The 20,830-nt window shown below is 52.9% G+C and overlaps 1 protein-coding gene across 6 annotated transcripts in view; it reads right to left on the reverse strand.

The window, feature by feature from the left end:
• The window catches only part of PIK3CD (phosphatidylinositol-4,5-bisphosphate 3-kinase catalytic subunit delta), a 50,057-nt gene that overhangs the window by 17,698 nt on the left and 11,529 nt on the right, over positions 1-20,830 (reverse strand). The window contains exons 1-2 of one of the 6 annotated variants that reach the window (XM_046011869.1): positions 12,652-13,276; positions 10,804-10,922 (exon numbers count right to left, since the gene is read on the reverse strand). The exons of 1 other annotated variant lie outside the window; for it this stretch is intronic. The gene's annotated coding sequence lies outside the window, so the exon portion shown is untranslated. Of the gene's footprint in view, positions 1-10,803; positions 10,923-12,651; positions 13,277-20,830 lie in introns of those variants that run through there. 4 more of the 6 variants (XM_046011850.1, XM_046011881.1, XM_046011874.1 and 1 more) reach the window with 4 other exon arrangements.

Consider the following 20,830-nt stretch of genomic DNA (forward strand, 5'->3'; position numbering starts at 1 on the left):
CGCGGACGGAGCTTCAGGCCCAGCCAATCAGAGCCCCGAACTCCGCCCCCCACCCCACCCCACCCACCCCACCCCCAGGAATCGGATTGGAACCAGGAGGAGGCTGGGCCCACCAATCACTGTGCGTCCTCTCCTGGCCACAGTGATTCCAGGATGGCAGTGAGAATGTCAAGTCAGTCCAGTGCCTCAGACACCCAGGTGTCTGTCTTCAGGTACTGCCTCCTGGAGTAGCAGAAAAGAGAATATCCACCTAGAGCTGCTGGTGACCACCTCCTGCTGCTCTTGGGGGTGCAACTTGAGAAAAGACCACCATGAAGGAGAGGAGAGCTCACACTAGAGTGGTGGAGTCCTGAAGATAGCCTTTGAGTCCCTGGATCCAGCCATACCTGAGGCTCTCCCTGGATTTTCAGTTCTAGCCGCCCAAAAAATCCCCCTGCCTCTCCAGCCTCTGCACCCCCCCCTTTTTTTTTTTAACTTGGAACAGTTTTCTTTTTTGGGTTTTTTTTTTGGGGGGGGTGGGTTTAGTTGTTGTTTTTGGTCATTTGCAGCTGCAAGTTCCATTTTAGGAAGCTTCTAGTGTTTAGAAAGTTCTTTCCTTGGAAATTGGCCTGCCTCTTGGAGCCAACCCTGATCTTTGTGTTGTTATCTAGCGGAACCGAGAGCTGTCTGTCATCTGATGGCTCCTTCTCCTGGATGATGACCTCAGTACCTCTCTTCTCCCTACAACACAGTTTTTAGACTCTTGCCAAAGTCTGGCAGTCTGCAAAAAAAGATGCTATGGAAGGGGCCTGACAGGCCAACTATCGAAGAATGTTCTGGGTACCAGACTCCCATTGGTTAGCTTAATAAAATCTTATCAGCCCCTTCCCCCAAGAAAGTTCTTCAACAGTTATACTGAGCTCTCTGGCTGCCAACCTTCTAGCTACTTCTCCCAGGAAGTCAGGTTCTCTCAATGAATCTCTTGGATCTGAATGCAGGAATTCACAATTACTGTTGGTGATTTCATCTCATGGAAGTAACGGGCACCCATGTATCACCGCATTTGATATTTTGTACATATGACTCAGTCTGAGATATATTAGTTTAAACTATTTATTAAGTCCCAAGAGCGGTGCACGGGGGAGACAGTAATACCCACACACGGAGTAGGTAGGGAGAATGATCACACATTCTGTCAAGACGGGGAAGACAGCACGCCAGACGGTGGTGTAATGGAGAGAGCCTACTCCCTGCGGAGAAGCCAGGAAGAGCCCCTCTGAGCAGAGGACGCGGGAGCAGAGACCCAGAGCGGGCCAGCCGTGTCCACAGTGGATGGAAGGCAGGCCACGCCCACTAGAGCCAGCGGGTGGGGCAGGGAGGGGAGAACAGGGATGAGATGGGGTGAAGAGATCAGCAGGACCAAGTCCTGGGGAGTCTTCACAGGGGAGACGCCTGGGTGTCACTCAGAGAGTGATGGGCGGCCTTAGCAAAGGAGCACGGGACCCGATTTGCATCCAGAGTGATGCCGCTGGCTCAGCGTGGAAGGACCAAAGAGAAGCCAGCCAGTCGGTGGGGCGTGGATGTGGGGAGCTCGGGCCTCCAGGGATGAGAAAGGCAGGGAATCAGGATACATTCAGGAGCTTGGCGGATGGGATGGGGGCTCTCGAGGGAAGAAGGAAAGATGACAGCCAGGTGTGGGCTTGGGAGACTGGGCGGGGAGTGGAAATACACTGAAATAGGGGAAGTGTGAGGGAGAAACAGATCTGGGGGCAACGAGATGGCAAGAGGGCCATTTCAGACACAGTGATCCGAGCCGCTTAGCGAACACCCCCATGGAGAGAGACAAGGAGCAGCCGGGGGCGTGGAGCCTAGGGGAGAGGTCTTTGCCGCTCCCAGCGCGTTACTGGGGGTCAGCAGGCTCCCCCCAGAGACGCGTGAGCTGGCCTGAGAGAGAGAGGCTAAGTGAGGGCCAGACCCACCTCAAGGCACTAGAGGCACCCACCAAAGATGAACCATGAGCCACCCTTCCTTGGTCTGAGTCAGCCACCACCGCCCCGTCCGCCCGCATCCAATCATCAGCACAGTATCAAACGATCATGACCTGAGCTGAAACCAAGAGTCAGACGCTTCACCGAGAGGGCCACCCAGGTGCCCCTAGGGCCCTAATCTATTTCCAAGAGAGGAGGACAAGCAAGCGGTGTCACCTGCCAGAGCCACGGCGCTTCCGTCAGCCCGGGAGGGAGGCGGCAGCCCACCCACCAGTCTCCCCGGCATGGCACACCGGCTGGCTGGTGGCTGGTGCCACACTCAGGACCCCCGAGGCCTCCCTCTCATTTCTCTGGAAGTCCCACTGTGCTAGGGCTGTGAGTCTGTCTCCTGGGTCTGCTAAGGTTCCACGTCTTTCTCGTGGCCACCACAGGTGTGGCTGACACTCCGAGTAGAAGCCACTGCCCGGCGTTTGTCAATGTGAAGACGGGCTTTCTGGTGCTGGAGTCCCACGCCCTGGGGAACAGCTTTCCAACGGTAAAGAGTCACTCGCAGCCGGCTGGGTGCAGGGGACAAGCAGCAGGGAGAAGTTGTATCCTGCTTATCCGAGCCGTAAACATCCTCGTCCTCCCTGAGGGTTCCCTGAATGAGACAAGCCTGTACCCTCACCTGTTACTCCAGAGCAAGCGTGAACCTGTCTACAGAGAGAGATGCTTTGTTCTTAGAACTTCAAGACAAAATATCTGTCCAAAACCCGGATTTCAGAGCTGAAAGTCACCGCCCCGAAAGCTCGAGGAGTCTCGAAGGCGGTTACACACGTTATCTAGTATCTACCATCAGCCCGGAGCAGCAGCCACTGGGACAAGGGACAGGGAGCCACCTGGGCTGGCCTTCCTCACCAGGCTGGGCTGATTTTCAGGTGCTTCTCAGCCTCCAGAAAGTTCTCCTAGTAAGTGTTCTGTTTCCAGAATCTCTTCCGCGGAGAATGAGGTGGATGCTTTTCCCGTTGCCTAACGTATGTGCAGAGTGGGGGCCCAGAGGCACTTCAGAGCTAATTCCCAAGGTGCTTTATCCAGAGGCCCCACTTCACAACAGAGCTCTTGGATGTTTGCCTTAAAGGAGCCTTCTAGAAACCACCCCTTGCTCTAGCATCCAGAGAAAGCCCAAAGATCATTCAATAACCACATCCTCCTGGAGACCCTCGGGGGCGGGAGGAAGGACATAATGCGCCCGCCTGTGGCCCAGGAGGCTGCAGGATGCCAAGTCCTGCTCATTCACTCATTCATTCATTCAGCAAATATTTATTTGAGCATCAGGGAATGTACCCATCAGGAATGCGACAGGCACCGTCTCCAATCCTATGGAGTTTTTAGTCTAACAGGAGAAAAGCAAAATGAAGAAAGAAATGAAATGAAATGAAAGAAAGAAGGAAAGAAGAAAAAAAGAAAGAAAGACAGGCAGACGACAAGATGACTTCAGGTAAGAAAAGAGAACGGAATAAAAGGGACTTGCAGGGGCGGTCTCCTTTGGATGGTAGCTCCAGGTAAGGTGCTCAAGAAAGATCGTATTGGAGTTGAGGCCCAAAGGATGAGAAAGATCAGGCAAAGATCCATGAAATAGGGTTCAGGCAGCAGGAAGTGCAAAGGCCCTGAGGCAGGAGACCAGGCAGCTAGACTCAATGACCCAGAGGCGGGATGACTGGGAGAGGCAGCAAGCCTGACCCTGCAGGGCCTCAGAGGCACAGTGTGGAACCAGATTTTGTTATCATAACAATGGGAAGCCACTGGAGGGTTTTAAGCAGGGGATTGATAAACCGGGACTTTATGCTCGACAAAAACTGCTTTGGCTGCTGTGAGGAAAATGGAAGTGAGTGAAAAGTGGGAAAGCCTTGAGCCCAGGGCCCCAGGCAAGAGCAGGCAGGGCAAAATTAATGTGGGAAAACTTGGGCCCCACCTGCCACAAAACACCCCCATCGTCTGCTCCTCATGGCTGGGGATCAGGCTTTCCAGCAACGCAGCCTTAGAACTCCCCGCCCGCAGCAACCTTCCGACAAAGAACTGAAGGTAGAGCCCAGATGGAAAATGGACTGGCCCCGGGTTCCCCCAACAGTGTAGTTTCAGGATAGGCGAGCTGTTTTCCCAAAACACAGAACCTTCCATGAGACCCGCTTCAGGGTGTCTCTCCAAGGGGCCCAGGAGTAGCAGAATCCTCTGTCCACTCTGGCCACCCCGGTTTGTGGGGCAGAAGTGTCTGCAGCCCCAGCAAGAGGGAGAACTTGGCTATGCAGGCGGGGTCTGGTGGTGGTCAGGTGAAGGAGGAATCTGTCTCCGAAGGGAGATGGGAGGGAAATGTCCAGAAGCCAGAGGCCAGCCAAGTCGGACATCGCCAAAACCATGCCCAGGACAAGAAGAGGGGGCTTGTCTGGAGGGCGGTCTGACACCCCAGGCTCCCGCCAGAGGAGGGAAAGGGATGGGAGGGAGGAAGGCCGAGGATGGATGAAATAATGGAGTCTCCCAGTGTCCGCTGGGCAGGTAAGCTGAGGGCGTGAGCTGCCTGACTTCTCGTCTATCCGCTGCTGGCTCCCTCTTTCTTTGTTTCTTCTTCTTCTCTCTCCCATTTTTTAAAAAAGATTTTTATTGGGGTTCCTGGTGGCTCAGTCAGTGAAGTGTGTGCCTTTGGCTCGGGTCGTGATCTCAGGGTCCTGGGATGGAGCCCCGCATCGGGCTCCTGTTCAGGTTGGGGTTGGGCGGAGGGGAGTCTGCTTCTCCCTCTCCCTCTGCCCTTCCCCCCACTCGTGCTCCCTCACCCTCTGTCAAATAAAACCTTTTTTAAAAAAAGATTTTATTTATTTATTTATTTGCAAGAGAAAGAAGGCGTGAGTGCAGGGGGCAGAGGCAGAGTGAGAGGGAGCAGCAGACTCCCCACTGAGCAGGCAGCCTGACTCGGGACTTGATCCCAGCATCCTGGGATCCTGACCTGAGGCGAAGGCAGACGCTTCACCGACTGAGCCACCCAGGCGTCCCATACTCTCTCCCATTTTAAATGGGTCTCCCTTGAACGTCTATTATTTAATAGAATGGGAACTTTTATTTTGAATACTTAAAAATGGGGAAAAAAGTCCTCAGTGGAGGAGAACCAAACACACCAACAGACATCGAAAAATGAGAAGCAAAGGTCTCTGGAAATTCTGTTCTATGAAAAGAGAGAGAAGGAGAGGAAGGGAAAGAGAGAGAGACTCCTGACTTCTGAGGTCATCAGAAAAATGAGCCAACTATCCTACCAAAAAAATTCGATCCCAACTATCTCCTACGACTCAGTCCATGGCCCACCCAGGGATGCCAAGGGCCTGCACCCAAATGGAAAATCCCTGCCACTGCCCATCAAAATCAAGGGACAGATCCACGCTCTTAGGTCTGGTAATTTGGGGAAATTGGGGAATTGTCCTAAGGAAGCAATGCAAAGGGGGCGGCAGGGAAGCTACACGTACGAAGATACTCATTTGTGGTATTCATGAAAGCGGAAAATCAAGAATCACAGGGAAATTATGATAATTAACAGGAGCGAAGACAGTCATCACAACGACACCTGTGTACCAGATACGGCCTGCAGATACGGCCTCCGAGAGATGGAACCCGAAGGTGCCCCTCCGTTCGCCATGGCAACATCTGTCTGCGGACAGAGCATTTCAGGAAGCACAGAACGAAATGGGAACAGCTGTAACGGGTGGATATGGAGGCTGTGACAATGATTTCGAAGTTTTGTTATCTAGGAACGCGAGGCAAGTACGTGGTTTTAAAAATGAATGAAAGCTAAACCGTTTGCAAGGGGGGAGGAAAAAAAAGAGCAGTCCCCCTCCCCGCCCTGCACGTCCAAACCTCCTGCCCCCGACTACAGATGTTTTTTTGGGTATTTGTCTCCAATTTTCTAAATAACCGATTTACACGGGTATTGCTCGATTTCCGACTTTTAACTTCTGACCTTAGAAGATGAGACTGTGCCTTCTGCACACACAATATATCCTCTCCTCCATCTTCTGAACATAGCTACGTGAAAATTTTTTTGTTAGTCAAACTTGAGGGCGCCTGGGTGGCTCAGTGGGTTAAGCGTCTGCCTTCGGCTCAGGTCATGATCTCGGGGTCCTGGGATGGAGCCCCTCATTGGGCTCCCTGCTCGGCGGGGAGTCTGCCTCTCCCTCTCCCTCCCTTAATAAATAAATAAAATCTTTAAAAAAAAAAAAAACAACTTAAGTGCTTCTATTATGAAGACTACATAAACAGTGTTTAACACTAAACCACATAGTATATTCTGGTTTTATTTCCTTCTTATTCAACGTTTTGTTATTTCTATAGTTGATAGTTGCCTCACTTATAATTTGCTTCATTTTCTATGTACAAATATAATTCCTTTTTTTCCTATGTGCAAATATGTCATTCCTCCCCCAACTCTGTAACAGAACCATGAAACTCCTCCTAATACGGTAAACAAGTCCGATAATCCACCAGCTTCATTTTTTTTTTTTCTTTCTTTTCTTGAAGATATCCCTCCTGGTGCCCTCAGCCATACTGCAACTCGCCCGGCTGAGCTCTACACGGGCAGCTGCACCACTGGGACTTTGCTTCGCCGTGATGATGGGAATTCTCACCATTCTCTCCACCCGTCAAGGTTCTGGGCTGCAAGTAAAGAAGCCAGCTCTCACTGATTAAGCAGAAAAGTTGCTGACAGATCATTTGGCTTATTTGCTGCACTGTGAGGAGTTTCACAGCTCTGTTGGAGAGCTTGAGGAAGAATCGGTGATTAGTACACTGCGAACATAGCAAATAAAGAGACCAGGAGGTGCTTATCAACTCCAGGAAAAACAGAAAGCTGAACCCAAAAAGAAACAGAACTTGGTACACTGGATTCCACAATGCAGGTCTGATGGCGGAACTGCCCCTTCTGCCACTGATACTAAATGCCCGTTGGTACCTCGGCCATGTCCATGCCAACAAGTTGACCTTGGAGCCCATCATGGCTGCCACGGCCATAACCACGGTACAGCACATGCTTCATCCCTCTCCTCTGCCAAAATACAGCATGGGTGCTCTCATCCATGGAGTCTAGGTCACGGGCCCCGCTACAGGGAAAGCTTGGAAGTCAGTCCTTTTCAGTCCCTGTGGTTGGGGAGGTGTTTGGTTTTTCCCTCTGCACTTGCAAAACTCAAAGTAAGGTAACAGCTGAAATACTGAAAGCTATTTGGGAACGGAGGCCAATAAGAACAAGAGACAATCACATATTGTATCATTTGTTCCGCTTTCCTAGTTTACGCTCATTTTCGTAGGGCACAGTCTCCACGAGTTTCCTTGAAGAGTGATACAAAGGTGTGTGCGCGTGCATGCGTGCGCACACACAGAGCTTTGGAAAATTCACACCTACAAAGGTGCCCTTGTGCTATTATTTTGCTTGAATGACAATTACAGAATTCTCGCCCGGGAATTAATTTCCCTTGGAAATTTGGAAGAGTTGCCCCATTGTCTTGTGGCTTCTGGTGCTGCGCTTGTGACGTCCAGGGCCATTTTTTATCTGATCTTCTGGATGTGGCCCCTTTTCTCTTTGTTGGCTTTTGGCAAGTTCTATCGCTGGAGTTTTGAAAGTTCGTGAAGTGAAGTGAAGAAGTTCCTTCACTTCTAGAATTTTTTTCTTATAGCTTGGTAACTTCCCTTTCTTCATTTTTCTCTCTGTCTTGGGTTCCTCTGCGCTGGACAGCGGGAGTCCTGAACTGATTCTCCGGTTTTCTTATATTTTCTTTCTTATTCTCCATCTCTTAAGTCTTTTTCTTTTACTTCCTAGAAATTCACTTTTCAATCTCTAGCTTTATTCTTTTTTATTTTATTTTTTAGATTTTATTTACTTATTTGAGAGAGAGAGAGCATGAGAGGGGAGAAGGTCAGAGAGAGAAGCAGACTCCTCATGGAGCAGGGAGCCCGATGTGGGACTCCATCCCGGGACTCGCGGATCACGACCTGAGCTGAAGGCAGTCGCTCAACCAACTGAGCCACCCAGGCACCCTCTAGCTCTATTCTATTGAGATTTTTGCTTCTTCTATTAGTTGCTGTTCTTATTTTTTTTGTTTGGGTTTTGTTTTTTGTTTGTTTTTTTTTAAGAATTTGTTTTTAGGGGCAACTGGGTGGCCCAGTCAGTTAAGTGGCTGCCTTTGGCTCGGGTCATGATCCCAGGGTCCTGGGATAGAGCCCGCATTGGGTTCCCTGCTCGGCAGAGAGCCTCCTTCTCCCTCTCCCTGCTGCTCTGCTTGTGCTCTCTCTCCATCTCTCTGTCAAATAAATAAAATATTAAAAAAAAAAAAGATCTTATTTTTAAGCAATCTCTATACCCAACATGGGGCTCAAACTCACAACTCTGAGATCAAGAGTCGCACGCTCTGGACTGAGCCAGCCACGCACCTCTACCATCACAGGTTTTATATCCCAGAGCCTACTATTGTTTCATGAGTATTCCTGTTTTCCAACACCCATGTTTACGACTTCTGGCCCTTTTTTTGTTCATCTGGGTCTCTGTCTTTCATGCCAGGGACGTCGTTCTATGTGGGATGATCCACAGCTGCCCATTCAAACTTAAGAGAGGCACTCAGAGCTGTCTGGGCACAGCTAAAGGCCAGTTGCTTGGCAGGCATCACTGTGAAATGACAAAGCAGCAAGCGAGCTTTCCAAGAGGGTCCCTTCAATGTTAGTCTTCGAGGGTCATTTTTTCTCATGAGCTCCATTTCCTCAGAGAGAAGTTCTTCGAGGCCCCAACCGGAGAGGGGTATAGATTAGGCAGCCATGTTCTGGGAGCCAAGCAGGGAAAGATCTCGCTGTTTAGTATACCAGCTTTCACTGAGTCTTTCTGTTCTCAATACAGTGCCTCTTACACTCAGCTGATCCCACGCCTCCTTCCACCCCAGTCCCAGCCTGAGCTGCTCTGGTTCAACGAGGCCTCTGGGGAAACAGGCATCTTCCACTGGGATGGAGGAGGGAGCCACCTGACTGTGTGGGTTGAGAGAGGGGTCTGTTGCTCAGACACATACCTTCCATTTTCCTGCTTCCAGCCCACCCCGCAGCCCGTCATCAGGAACACTGTAGCTCCCACTCTTGGGCCTTTGGTGGGTCCTTGAACACACCTGCCTTCCTCTACCATGACACAGGACATTCAAGACTTTACGTTTTACATCTCTTTTACCGACCTGCTTTCTGTTTCTCAAAGTATTTGCTCACTCCTCCTCCTCCTCCATCATTTCCTTTTCTGTTTCCTTAAGGATTTCATCCTTTTTTAATCCCTTACTCTCATTTTAGTGGGCTTTTGAAACAGAGCCAGGAGAAACATATGCATTCAATTAGTCATATTTTCATGGAAGTTCATAGTAACATTTAACAATACATAAAAAGTAAGTTTCCAAAGATAGGCACGTAGAAGGCTTTCTGGGGGACTTGGGGGAGGATACTCCTTCAAGGAAACAGTGGTTCCCTCAGGGGTGGTTAGGGGACAGTGGGTTATGCCAAGTTGGGGGGCAAACTTTTAACAGTAAGTGGGCATTTCTTAATAAATAAAAAAGTATGAGGGTTAAAAATTATTAAAAGACATCTGCTGAAACAAGAATCAAGATGTGACTCAGTCAGTTAAGTATATGATTCTTGGTTTTGGCTCGGGTCATGATCTCTGGGTGATGCGATCGAGCCCTGCATCAGGCTCCGTCCGAGCTCAGCGCAGAGTCTGCTTGGGATTCTCCCTCTCCCTCTGTCCCTTCCCCTGTGCCCGCATTCTCTCTCTCCCTCTCGCAAATAAACAAATACATCTTTAAAAAGAGAGAGAGAGAGAGAATCATGATACTATAAATAGGTAAAGAGGTGTACAGAAGAAATTCCAATCCCCCAACAAAGGTCTACACAATCCACGGTTTTTTACTATGTTCCAGAGTTCTGGGGTTCCACAGAAGCAACCCCAAGATCTTCAGAGGGTGGCAGAAATGGCACAGGGTGCTGAGTGGATGTCCTAAGCCAGTCTCTGCCTGGACCATTTCTTCTACTCTATAGGTCAAAATTCTGTTTTAATATCTTGAGCTTTTTAAAGAGAGCCACACTAACAAAGAAGTTTAGAAAGTACTGATGAAGATCTAGAGAAAATGAGGTTGAGGTAGGGCCAGGGGGAAGCTTTCAAGGATGTCCCCATGCTGTAAGCCTGGGCTCCTTTCCATCAGAAGTGACAGGAGCTGCTCTAGCATCCAGACAGCAAAGCCAATGCTCGGCCAGTATCAGTCTCTGGCCTCAGTTTCTTCATTTGCACCAAGAAAGAACTGCATCCATCTCCCAGCGAACATCCAAAGAGTTCTAACGAGCACTGTCTTACTGATACAGCGAATGCCAACTCTCTGAAGAGATAGAATGTCCCTACCTAAGGAGGCTTTGAGAAGCAATGCCAAGTTGTAAGAATTCACTCCATCCCCTTTGGATGAAAGTTTTCATTTTTCTCTCCCCAAAAAGGCCAGCCCAACTACCATGACTGAAGCAAGTCAAATAGCTCAGTAATGAGCCCCAGGGTTCCTGGGAGCAGAGCCTCTCCCCTCCCTTCACAGGCATCAGTATCCCTCTCCTGGGGAGCCTGCCCAGGTCTAGTTCATTTCCCTTTGTTGGCTCATAGAACGCATCTGGGTCATTCTCTTCCTCTGCGCGATCTAGTCCTAGATCAGAAGTCAGAGAGCTTCTCCTTTGGCTGGATGGTCAGGGAGGACGGAGTCTGTTCAAATTCTCAAGCTGTCTACAAAATCACATCTCTTCTTTCCCGCACACTTGTCTCCTTCACCCAACCTACCTCTCTGGAATGGTCCAAGAAAGACCAGCAGCAAAGGCCCCTCTGGCTGGCAGATCAAAGATGCTTTGGAATCAATGAGCACCATTCCGCCCCTGCCTCACTCTGAGCTCCTTATCTGTCTGGGGGGAAAGAAAAGAATGAATGAATGAATGAATGAAATTTTTAAAGGAGAAAGTCTCCAAAAACTTCTATGCATTCCTTCACAGGACTTTAGCTCAACAGTAACTGTTTCACTTAGGCTCTCATTTTGCAAACCAGTCACATTCTGCTTGATGGGCCCTTCTCGCCACCCAGGTCACCGCCACCCCAGCTGCTTTGGTGGTACGGAAGCAAAGCGGAGGATTTTGTGACACAGGAATATGTAGGTATGTGTCTCAGATCAGTCTTAGTTACTCGTTGGTTTTGTTTGGCTTTTCGAAGGCAAAGTGTATGGTCTGCGTCAAGCCTGGGTTCAAGTTCCATTCAAGGGATAGGAAAAGCAGATTCCTGGACTTGAGGTACCCATTTAAGTACTAAATTGCATCATACAGGCAGATTCACCCCTGCTTGCGAGAGGGGGAAAAGGGCCTCCCACTACTGCATCCCTGGTGTTTCTCTCCCCCCCACTGCCCGCCACTCCTGTAAATAATCTGACCCCAGAGACAGGAAGACACCTGAGCTCCGGAAGCCCAGCAGGCTGGATGCTACGAGTAAGACCCGCCCCTTTCTCCAAACCACAGGCCGGGGGCACAGCTACCTCCACAGCGGGAGCCCACTGGGCAAGGCTGGGGAGGGCTCTCGAGGAGCAGGGAAGCCTAAATCATTTGCTTCGCCATAAGTAAAAAGCCCGCTGCTGGGAAGCTGTTGGAAAAGGTGTCCCTTTCAAGGATACAGTTCCCAGGGACCAGGCTGGAATTCTCGCTGCCGAGAGCCTAATCCCGGGAAGGATCCCCGATGGCCCCTGCTGCCGGAGCCCAGGAACGGGGGCTTGGATGGTCTCTTCACTCAGCATGCAGGGGAGGAGAGCAAAGGAAATGAGAGGTCAGCGCCAGGAGCTGCGGAAGAAAGAACTTCCATCGCTGACCAACAGAGTTAACAGGAGGACAAACCCAGTTCAGGTACAGGGAAATGAGACATGATTATAGAGAAAACACTTTCAAAACGAGCAAAGACAAAGCAGAAAACATGATGGAGCCGAGAGAAGGAAGAGTTAGGGAAAGCGAGAAGGAATTAGTCCTCAGGAATTCAGGTCAGGAAACAGGGAGCTGGGGCAGAATTCACAAGAGGGCGGCCCAGGAGGAGGCTCTTCCCGGAGGAAGGTGCGTCTTCTGCTCTGGCCCTCCTGCCGCCCAGGACCTGGGGATCTGGGTCGGCCGCCCTCCAGCCCTCTGGGTTCAAGGGCAAAGCTTGGGAGGCAACGCCGGGAACCGACACAGCGCAGGATGCTCCGTCCCGAATCGGGGACAGGGGGAGGGGAGGATGCGCGCGGCAACTGCTGGGTCCCTGACAAGTAAACAGCCTGCCCTGAACAGGCGCGTCCACGTCGGGCGCCCGGCTGAGGGCCCTGCTCATCCCATCAAGGGCGGCAGCGGGACACCCCGGATCCCCGCCCCCCGGCGGCACAAAAGGGACGCACGGAGATCGGGAGAGCATGAACCAGCCCACACCCGGAATCACAGCGCGAGCGCGGCCCCCTGCCTCGGCCTCCCCGGCAGCGTCCGGTCCGCCCCGGGACGCGCGCGCCTCCCCCAGCCCCCACGCCCCTGGACCCCGACCGCCCCAGGCGGACAAAGCCCGGCCTGGGCGGGGCGGGGTGTGCGCAGGGGGGCACTGGGACCCCGCAGACGCCCGCACAGGTGGGCTCCGTACCGGGTGTCGGTGCCGGGGGCGGGGCCCGATCTCCCTGGAGACGGTTGCCCAGGGGACGCGGCGGGCGGGTCCCGGAGCTACGCGAGCCTCCCCGCGGCGGTGCCGAGCCCGCAGGGACCTGAGGGCAGGCCCGCGGCGCGGAGCCGGCGAGCCGGGCAGCAGCGGAGGGGCGCGGCCCGGGGCGGGGCCCGGACAGCGGACCGGCGCGGGCGGGGCAGGGGGCGGGGCAGGGGCGGGGCCAGGGCCGCCGCGCCGCGGGCACCGTCTGCAAATTCTCGCGGCCCCAGCCAGGCGGAGTGTCGGAGAGCCCGCGACCGCGGGGAGCGCGGCGGACGGCGCTGCAACTCCTCCCCGACCCCCGCTGCTCGCGTCCGCCCGGCCGGTGGGGCGTGCACCTGCAGCCGCGAGCGCCCAGGCCACCGCGGGACCCCGGGCGGCGTGCGCACGCTGGCCCTGGCCCTGGCCCCCCTCCCGGCTCGTCACCGGAGAACTGAAAGTGCCATTTGCAAACGGAGCGGGGGCCGGTGGTCCCGAGTCACCAGAACCGACGGGGCACCGGGCCTCCGTCACTGATCTGGAGCCGAGGTCACCCGCGTCACTGGCCATCCCGGGGTCTGGGCTCCCATCCGGTGTGCGGGCTGTTCCCCAACCGCTGGGCCTGCCTTTCCATCGGGGTTCCCCTTATAGGTCGGATTCAGCAGGTAAATGGGTTTGTCGGGGGCCTTCGCTCCTACATCCATTCATGACAATGAACCACGTTCGCGCTGGAGGGGCGTAGGTGCAGTAACCCCCACCCTGCGCCTCGCACAGCGCTCCAGGGAATCCGCGCATCCCCCTGCGAGGTGGGTGCTGTTTTCCGCCCCCCCCCCCCCGGCTGTAAATGACAAACCCGAAGCTCCGAGGGTGGCTGACCCTCATGTGCACACAGGTCGCCCGCAGCAGCAGGGCCAGCTTCGGAACCACCTTGGTTTGGTAAGGGACGGCTGTGCTTGCCCCGCGGTGTCCCGTGTCCTTCAGAATGTTCTTTGGGGTCCACAGCCCTAGACTTCAAGCTCCGCCACGGTGGAGCACAAGAGGAGAAACAGTGCGAGTGCAGAATCACCCCAGGTGTCCCAGCAGGTGCGGCGGACCCGGGGTGCACCCGGGGTGGATGAAGGGGTCTGAGGACCACTCTGGTATTCCTCTCGTCTCCACCTGCACCAAGTGTTCCAGGCCAGGCGCCCAGGGCGGGCCATCCATACGAGTCCCCAGAGCCTCCCTCTGTACCCCTGCCTCCTGCCCCCATCGCCCTGTGCCCCCAGGGGAGGAAAAGGAGAAAAACAGCCCTAAGCTCCAGGAATTGTGAAGAAGCTTGAGATGAGAGGACCAGGTTGTGGGGGGATCCCACCGCCCTCCATGACCTTTGTGTCCCCCCCCCCAGCACCCATCAACCCTGTCAGGGCTGGGGTCCAGCGTCCCCGGCATCTCAGGGCTGGAGGAGGCAATGCCCCTCCGCATCCCAACCCTGATGTCACACATACACTCAGAAAGACAAACACTCCCATACTCGTTCACACACACACTCTACACACTCGGGCATGCGCCAAGTCACAAACTCCCTCACACGCACCCAGACACACATGGATGCACGTTCACGAAGACACACACACCCCCCCAACACAATTACGTAAACTGACACATGATGACACAGACACGGAGACCACACACACACACACACACACACACACACACACACACGGCACACATTCACACACCAAACCTGTCCCGGCCACCCACATGGCCCAGTGTGGCTGTGCACTTGGCAGATGACATCTGGAAAAGGCGGAGCCTGGGCCCTGATGGCAACCGCCCAGCACGCGGCCCTTCCACCCCTTCCACCCCAGGGCTGCACTCGGGGGCTGCAGCTACTTTGCCTTTCACTCCTCCCACCCCCAGCTGGGAAGGCGAGCCAGGCAACCTGCAAGGAGGTCAGGGTGGTGAAGGGCGGGCCTCCTGCTGAGCTGCTCTTGACTCACCGGCAGGGAGCCTAGGGGTGCTGCAGCTGGGGCTCACGGGGTGGAGTACGAGGATGAGACGGAAGCCACCAGAAGTCACAGCCGGATCTTACTTAGGCTGACTGAGCCGGGAGTTCTCTCTGACAGCCACCCTGACTGGGGGTCGGTAGCATCCCCCAAAACCCCCAGCCAGGAAAAGGATGATGACCCCATGCTACCAAGCCAGGGGAGAGATTCAACGTGGGCAAACAGGCTTCCGGGCTCCACTCCCCCATCCTCACTGTGTGTGCCCTTCTCCGTCGGGACCCAGTCCTGCAGACTTCCCTTTCTTTCCAGCCTGGAAAGCCAAGTGCAAAGGCAAGGTCCTTATCAGCAGTGGAACCCAATGACATGACTTGGGGTTCAAGCTGGGAGTGTCAGGTACTGGTTCCTCTGGAACCCGGAAGGAAAGCCAGCATTCTTTGAAATGGCAGAAGCCACCAAAAGTCATCCTGCCTGTTTGAGAACAACAGACTAAAACTACGCTAACAAATCCAGAAAGGCACATCACATAGTAATTTGGGAGAATGAGGTGAATTAAGACAGGTGAGTGGAACGTCTGAACAGTGCCCAGTGTGTACAGTAATTGCTCAAAATGCGCTTGCTCTCACAGACGAGAAACACGCAAAGAGGCGGACTGGTATGCTCAACGGGTTAGAGAGAAATGGAACACCAAAGTGTCCGATTCCTGCCTCGTTTAGGGCTCAGGTATGTTAAATCCTTTCTGAGATACAGACGAGGGTCTACGTAAAAGAGTCTGGTGCCTAAATAGGTCTCACCATTCTTCGGAAATTAGATTCCTGCCTTCCTACTTGCTACAGCCAGAAAGATTGGACCCTCTTTGTAAGTTTCCAAGCACAAGGCAGGAAACCAAATGAACCTCTGCTCCTACCCGTGAAACCCCTTGCTAAAATCAACAAGTTCCATAAGAGGAAAGCATCTCCGCTCCATGAGTCACTCCTCCTCCTCTCTCCCGACACCTCCAGGTAAGCTCACAGTGAGGAAATGTCAGCTTCTCCCTGCTGCCCACCAATATCCCAACCACCAACCTTCCTGGAATTCCGGTGGCCTCTTCCTGTTCACATGGGGCGCCCCACACTGTAGGGGCTTAGACCATGTCATCCCCAAACATGCCACTTTGGCATACTGATCGTTTTGAATTAAAGGCATTGGAGAAACACACGCGCAAGGACACTCCGAACTTCCTTTGTCCCCTGGACAGCACGAGATAAACCACATCTGTGAAAGGTACCCCTCCCCAACCCGGCGGGGGTGGGTTGGGAGGGTGGGGAGGACAGAAGGCATCCTTATCGCCAGATGGGGAATTTAGGGCCAAGAAGGCCACGAAAACAGGCCTTCTTACTTCACCCCCAAGCCCGAACCCCTGTTTTGTCAATCCTTCATACATTTATTGTTTCTTTGTCTAAAAAGTATAAAGCTTCCTGCTTTGGCGACATCTTCGAATCTCATATTCTTATGGGGCTGCCGTCCTTTAGTCATTAGTGTTTCTCCTGTTAACCTGTCCTTTTATCTTTGGGTGGATGGGGGGTTCTCAGCCAAGAATCTAGAATTATTCCTCCTGCCCACAGGATTTTTAGGGGCAAACAGATGAGATGTGGAGTAGAGTGGAGAACACGAATGCTACAGTCAGTAAAAGAGGCAACTAACAAGAAGAAAAAAAAAAAAAAAACCCAGCTAAATGTTTTTAATTCTTTTAGGAAAAACAGGAGGACTCTGGAAAATAATCCTCCTCAAAGGGGAGAGATAGTTTCCCTCATTCTTCATATAATCCCCCCATGGCTTTGTCTCCTTGATCTTCCACTCTCCAGGCACTCAGACGAGGGAGCCTACTTACAGGAACGTCTGGCCCCTGCTTTCCCGCCATCTTCACATATTTCCCTTAATCTCTGAGACTCTCACGTCCCATTAATTCAAAAAGTGGCTCATCTGTAGTTAAAAAGCAAAGTTAATTAGAATCTGGAGCTTCTTTCTTTTTTTCCTTTGGCCAATTCCCCAAGCTTAGACCAAAAGTCTGCCTTAATTGAGGCTTTCTGAGTTTGTGACCTGAAGTGGGGAGGGGAGCGGCAGAGGGGAAGAATGACGCTGGTGTCCACAGTGCTCGATCTTTCCAGTGTATACCAAAAGCACTCAACACTTGCAGGGACTCTCTGGCCAAAGACAGGAGCATGAGCCCTGGCGTTAGATCTGGGTTTGGAAGAGTTTTCTAACCACTCCAGAGCTGTTTCCTCATCTGTAAAAGCAGGTGCCTGCCCACTGTGCCCGGCTCAGCCCGCAAGGGCAAATATCGACGGGACAGCCTCTGGGGGGTGGGGGGCTCCTAGCCAGGACCTCGCAGCCGAGCGTCCCACGACATGCTGCGTTCTGCCACCGCTTCCTGGACTCTGAGGTCTCTCCAGTTCCAGAACGGGGTCTTCGTGGGAGGATGCCACGTCTCAGACTTCTTTGTATCTCTACAGAAGGAAAGCTATTCCTTGTTTGTGGAAAAGATCAACTGTGACTCTGTCCTGGGAGAAATTAGGAAGGGGATACATGGAACCAACAGGGCGTTCACTGTGTGAGTCACACATCGAGGCTCCTGGAAGATACCCCAGGACTCAGGAAATGGTCGGCCGGCTGCCCCGGGCTGCCCCGGCGCTGCGCCCCGTGCGAGGTTTCTAAAGCTTTTCAATGTGTTTGAGCCTGAAACTGCATCTCACAACAGAGATTCCCACTACCTCGGGGTACGAGGCTCGGTTTTTTTAATGCATGATATCTGCCCCTCTTAACAAGACCTGATCCTGCCCCTCGAGACAGTCTCAGGGACCATCTGGGAAAGAAGGTGTCTCCGGCGACTTCTGAGATGGTGTGACCCTGGGCCAAGGTGGGAAGTGTCAGGCCTGCTGGGACCGGTCCTGGGGATGGTTCTAGTCTGCATCCTTCTTGACAACACCAACGAAAGGAAATCCCAAAGCTGGCTCATCCATGTGATAAAAATGCACAGAGAATTCACAAATTCCTGGAAAATCATCTGTAAAATTATTCTGTGTGAAGCGGATGATCAGACGGCCCCAAGTGCAGTGTAAGCGGTGATGACCGGCTCCGTTCCCTGGTTACACACACAGAGCGGGGAAAGGTGCAGGAGGACTGAGAGGAGCGCGGAATAGGGAACTCACAGCCGTCCAGGGTCATTCAGAGGTGGCCTGGGGGGGCCCTTCACGAGCAGGCACTGGGTGCTGGTTGTGACAAGGGCCATTTTCCATATAAAACCACATCCGGTCACTTCCTCCCCTGGGTATTCACGCCTCTTTGCAGCCCCCACCACAGGAGAGCAGGATTTTTGCCAAGATTAGGTTCACAGGGGGCACCTGGGTGGCTCAGTGGGTTAAGCCTCTGCCTTCAGCTCAGGTCGTGATCTCAGGGTCCTGGGATGGAGCCCCGCATCGGGCTCTGTGCTCAGCAGGGAGCCTGCTTCCCCCATCTCTCTCTGCCTGTCTCTCTGCCTACTTGCAGTCCCTCTCTCTTTAAATAAGTAAATAAAATAAATAAATAAATAAAAATCTTAAAAAAAAAAAAAAAGATCAGATTCACAGAAACTGAGGGCTTTGGCTCTGGGCGCTTTGTCTCTCTGAACTCTCGGTATGAGTTAAGCCGGTCGCCATACTGGAAGGACACTCAAGCTGCCTTGGGAAGAAGCCCAGAGATACCCGGCCATCAGCAGGACAGTCCCTGAGACCTGCCAGCAACCAGCTCCGGACACCTGCAGTCGCGGCCCCTGCCAGATTCTGGACCCATAGCAACTGCCCGATGGTAATCAGTGTTTGTTGTTTAAGCTGCCCAGTGATGGCATCATTTGTTACCCAGCAGGAGATGACGAATACACCATCCACAACTGCTGTGTTCCTTGCCGCGTGGCCCAGCACCTGCTCCAGGCTTAGTACAGCAGGCCCCATCAGTACTTGGGACGGAGTCCACGATGGGTACAAACAAGCCGTCTGCTGTAACTATGTGAGTCAGACGTGTTTCTGAAGAAGAGGCCACAGGCTGAGTGAAAGAAACTGGCCACAAAAGACCACATCCTGTGTGATTTCATTTACTCGAAATGTCCAGAATAGGCACGTCCATAGAGACAGAAAGTAGCTTCCTGGTCGCCGAGGGCTGGGACGACTGAGGAGAAGCGGGGAGTGACTGCGAAGGGGTCTGGGGTTTCTTTGTGGAGTGATGAGGACGTCCTAAAACCGATTCTGGGGGTGGCTGTGCAACTCCGTGAACAGGGGAAAGCCACGGAACTGTGCACATGAAGCGACATATAAAGTTTGCTTTATTCAAAAAGGAGGAGGAGCTCAGGCTCCCATCCCAAGTATGGGGCGGCACCGAGGGAGGCCGGCCACCAGCGAGGCTGGGGAAGGAAGCAGAGGGCTCTCCCTCTGCCTGGGGCAGAGGCCATGGCGCGAACCAATGCCTCGGGTGCCGTGGTGTGGGATGCTCGGCGCCAGCACCCCAAAACTTGGCAAAAGGAAGTTTGCAGGCTGACCTTCCAGGGAGACCCCGCCTGGAGCCTAACATGCTGAGCCTGGCCATGGCCTTGACTTCCCATTCTCCGCAGAGGACGCCCCCACCCCTGAAGTGCACCCACCTCTCCCAGGCCCTTCCACCTGCCAAGCCTAGGGAGGACCAGAAAACCACAGGCGGCAACTGTCCCAAAGGTCAGTGGGCCCCGTAAGTGAGCTGACCTTACAGCAGAGAGTCACTAAATGATTCAGGTCACTCGGTCCTTGCTGAAAGTCCTCCAGGAGGAGCAGCGAATTTCAGACAACAGGAAGGATTTAAACAGCGCGGAGTAGACTTGTACATGGCACCTAAGAGGTAGTCAAGGCTGAACGCAGAAGCAGCTTCAAAGCAAACTTTTTTTTTTTTAAAGAATACAAATAGACGTTTATTATACAAAATCGAGGTCTTCATATTTCATAGTTCACTTTTTTTTTTTTTCTTAGAGAGCGGTAAGGGCGGGTAGGAAAAGGGAGAGAGAGAATCTGAAGCAGGTTCCATGCCCTGCATGGAGATATATGTGGGGCTGGATCTCAGGACCCTGAGATTATGACCTGAGCTGAAATCCAGAGTCGGATGCTTTAACTGACTGAGCCACCCAGGTGCCCCCCAAAGCAGACTTTGAACAAGTTGTCAGACAAGCATATTTTAAGCTGGCATCTTTTGCCCCTCCCCGGCCTTTGACATTGCTTTTGGAGACAGCATCCCGTAATGCAGAGAAGCCAGCGGTTGGACCCAAACAGTCCTTCGCTGCACCCTAATGAGGCTGGGATGAACGTGGGGGGACACCCAGGGTCCCCCTGACATTATGCTGTAGGAGATTTCTCTGGGGGGAGAGGTCCGTGTCTTTAGCAGATTTTCAAAAGGATTTAAGACCTGAAAAAGATGAGCAACCACTGGGTGGGTGGTGGGAGTTTTCTAGGACAGGTGGATGATAGATTTCTTCTTCCTCTGGCAAATCTGTATTTTACAGACTTCTCGTAAGGAGCTTGCTCTGACCCTATACAATTAAACATACACAGCACACACACATTTATAAAACGTAACACGTATACTGAAAATATCCACGGGCAAGATCCCAGCCCATAATTCCCAGAAGATCTACACTGCCCCAAAAATCAAGACCCCCAATTAATCAGTATCTTGTAAAACTGCAAATTCCACTTCCCTTTCCTGTCCCGACCCCCTAAGCTCATCACACAGACACACACACACGGTGGCAGCAGAGATGGGTCCCCTTCTTGAGGGTCTCAGCTAAGTGGCAGTTTACTCCCTTCTCCTGGGGTCTGACTCTGCAGCTGGCCGTCTACCCAGGCACTCAGCACTGCAGTTCCCCACCCGGCCACGGGCTTCCAGGTCCTTCTCCCCTCCTGCTCCTGCGAGACCCCCAGATCTGCAGACTATTCATTCTGGGGATGACACACGGGGCTCTGAACACCTCCCTCCATCATCCATCACCGGGTCAGTCTCTCCTTGGCAAGGGCCCTCGAGTCACCTCCTTCCCCTCCCACAGCAGGTGTCCAAGCCCCTTCTGCCCCGGGAGCTTCTGGGATACATTCAGACTCCGTCCAGCCTTGCGCGGTTTATCCGGTCAGAGCCCA

This window comes from Meles meles, chromosome 1 (genome assembly GCF_922984935.1).
Source record: "Meles meles chromosome 1, mMelMel3.1 paternal haplotype, whole genome shotgun sequence".
In the NCBI taxonomy this organism is placed as follows: domain Eukaryota; kingdom Metazoa; phylum Chordata; class Mammalia; order Carnivora; family Mustelidae; genus Meles; species Meles meles.